General features: G+C 32.1%; 1 non-coding gene across 1 annotated transcript; it reads left to right on the top strand.

Moving 5' to 3' along the window:
* Positions 1-1581: 1581 nt before the first annotated feature.
* Positions 1582-1654, top strand: Trnai-aau (transfer RNA isoleucine (anticodon AAU)). The gene has a single exon. It is a non-coding gene; the product is annotated as a tRNA-Ile (tRNA).
* The last annotated feature ends 1834 nt before the right edge of the window (positions 1655-3488 follow it).

Below are 3488 nucleotides of genomic sequence, written 5' to 3'. Positions count from 1 at the left end.
CCGTGAAATCTCAGATGATTCTCATTTCAAAAATATATGTTGCATCGCTGTTTTTCTAGATATATTAGAGCAGAAAAAATAAATTTCAAATGTTTAAGATAGTATTTTGTGAAAGAATATATCAGGAAAATGTGAAAAAAAGTCAGTCTTAATTCCGATCAAATGGTTAATTTTAGCCAATAACTGTATTTAAAAGTTGTTTTGGACCGGTCTTTGTTAACTGTCAACTTTTTGTGAATTTCTGGTTGACTAACCTAATAGGGTTAGTCCATAACTATAAAGTAGCGCCAGTCAAAAATCATTAAAAGCGACATTTAAAGTTATGGAAGCCAGAACTATAAAATTATCAATGTAAGGGTGTTCAGTCACGTGACGTCAACAGTGAGACAAAAATAGTATTGAATCGAGAGCGAGTCAATGACGCGCGATTCAGTGCTTTTTCGGGAGGATACCCTTGCTAATAAGTGCTTTCCGCGGAGATTCCGTTTTTGATTGGTTGATATTATCCAATCAAAATATTCGTTACAAAATTATCTATATGATGGTGGTCGGCCGAATTGTCTGCGTTCTGCGGCTGCAGAGATGTAACATAAACAAAAACAATGTCGAGGATTTAGACTAGAAAACATGTAAATTTCTTTTTCGGCCAGGTATCATTAGAAAGGTAAACTTTTCAGGAATCGATTGCAATAGTTATTATTCCAACTGCGCTTGAAATGATCAGCGGAAGCATGGCGAAATGAGACCACTGTATGAAAATTTTCCCATATGGCGTAATGTCATGGCGGACGTATGTCGTCAGCGCTATTTCAGTATTGACAATGCAACTTAATTTTCGATTTAACTGGGCCGAATCGTAACGATTTTTAATACATTTAATGCGCATACAAGTTGTAAATATCATGTCCCAAAATGTATAACTTGCCTTATTTCGACGAATATTCTCGGATTTAAAAAAAATCCATTATGTAGTTTGTTTACAAACTAATAAAGTAACTGTCAATTCTACGAGACAAATAAAAAGGGTATGACAGATTATTGTCACTGTCAGATACTGTTCCGGATGTATGCCAGTGTGGATAAAGTGTTTTTTATTGTTGCTTGTGTGTTGATAATGTCGGTGCTACCTAATTTACCGGCAAAAAGCTTATTTTATAACCATGTAATGTAATAGAAATTTGGACATACTGAAAGTGAAAGTAGAGCTGACATGATTTCGGATAGTGCTTAAGTATAGCATAATTCAACAATCAATCTGTATTTTGACTTGCTTATATGCTGTATATTTTGCCATGCTTTCAATGTTCATTTTTCAAGAATAAAAATGTTTCTTTGCATTGATCTTTCCGTTTTTACACATGTTTCACGGTGTTTTTTCCACGTTGAATTTTGTTTGATTTTAAACTCGAGAGCTGCAAGAAGGATACACAGAATTCATACCAGGTACTGGTTTGTGTTTGTTGTGTTTGTATTTTGTTCTGTTTTTTTACCTTAAATTAATAATCGTGAATGAAAATATTATCATTTTTGCTGGGAAACATTTAACGTTTAAAATCTAATAAATTGATTCATGTATTATGCGGCCAGTTAACTCAGTTGGTTAGAGTGTCGTGTTAATAATGCGGAGACGTGGGTTCGACCCCCTCACTGGCCAATATTACTATTCTTCATGAATGTTACATAGCGAAAATCAGGATTTTTTCTTAATTTAAATCTAAAATGAAATTTGTTTTCACTCTTGTTACTTGTACCAACAATTATGTAAATACAATTTAAGAAAATCAAAAGATGCATTGTATTAATTACAGTATCATCATAAAGAGACTTGATTTTTTCCCCCAAAAAATAATGAAGTAACCGATATTTTTTTCTGTTTAATTTTAATTATCGCATGAAAGTTATACAGATGAACATTTATCAATTTTAGATTGACCATGGCAGAAGCACAACCATGCTTCGAAATCTGAAAAAAGGGGACCTGATGATTATGTAGAACTATTGTGAAATGGCGAGGAGTGCATTTTTCTGTAGAATTTTACATCATTTCAAATGATGTAGAATTCTATAGAAACATGTACTCCCTGCATTACATATTGCATTCATTTTATTGATCCTTTGCCTTTTGTATGTACATGTCAAAATGATCCATGAAGCAATATATTATTACACTACATCGCCTGGCCTTTCAGAAAATGTAACCATTTATATAGTTTTGTTCAAATTCTAATTTTAATTTAATTTTATCCAGCAGCCATTTTGGCGGCCATTTTGTTGATTTTTATGTTTCCTCATGTCAAAATGATCAAAGAAGTCACATCTTATTACTCTCCATAAGATGACCTTTACAAACATGTATACATTTATATAGGTATAAACTTCTTTGATCAAATTCAAATTTTATATACGAATAATGTGGCGGCGGCCATCTTGGCGGCCATTTTGTCCGCCATTTTGTTTCCAGATGTCAAAATGAGCGATTTAAGTATTTTTTCATAATCCTCCTAGCATGACCTTTCCAAAAATGTATACAGGTTTAGTTTAAAGTCACTGTGCCTGGTTCTCATCCTAATTGTTGTGTATTATTTTGCGGCCATCTTGGCAGCCATTTTGGCGGCCATTTTGTTGTCACATGCGAAAATTAACTTAAAAGTAATTTATTAAAATGCGAAATGTCACAACCTTTCCAAAAATGTATACATTTACATAGTTTTAAAACACTACCAGATGCCTATTTTGAAAAATGAATTAAATTTATGACATTTTATAAAAAAATGGTGCCATGTACTATTATGCTTATATAATAGAATTTGTCACACATTTTGTATAAACCCGCAGACTTTAAAGTTGCATATCTTTTAAACCGGTTATCCGATTTCAATGAAATAAAAAGTATTTTGATCTGTTATCCCAGTTGTTTCATTATCTAAAACAAAATATGTATTCCATTCGCTTTAAAAAAAGTGACTGAACACCCTATCAATGAAAGATTTAATACATATAAGACCGTATCTTAAATCATGAATAAATAAACATAACCATAAATTAAACAAAATCAAAGTTTAAAATAGTCGAAACCCCTCACAAGCTTAAATGTCTGAATCATATCCCCTTGAAATGTTCTGTGTGCTAGTGTAGTTTAAGTTCTTTTAGTTTGGTCTAGTATTGCAGAAACCTTAATCCCTATATTAAGAAATAATTTTACTGGCGGTCATTAACAAACTGTACATTAACCATAGGTACAATTTGAGGAAAAATAACATATTTGCAAAGTATTAAACACTATAAAAATACTTGAATAAATACCTACTTGTCCTACTTTCAAGAATAGCATTTACTTTTTGCAGTACAAATCACATCCTCCATGTTTTTAATTGGCACATCTATAACTAAGGCAGGAAAGTATTAATTTTTAAGAAAAGGGAAGCAACTTATTAAACTTCTGACAAAATTCGCAGTTTACGTTTCACCAGTTCCGACTTCCAAGCATT

Source organism: Dreissena polymorpha, chromosome 7, assembly GCF_020536995.1.
Source record: "Dreissena polymorpha isolate Duluth1 chromosome 7, UMN_Dpol_1.0, whole genome shotgun sequence".
Lineage (NCBI taxonomy): Eukaryota > Metazoa > Mollusca > Bivalvia > Myida > Dreissenidae > Dreissena > Dreissena polymorpha.
This window is presented reverse-complemented; position numbering and strand designations above follow the sequence as displayed.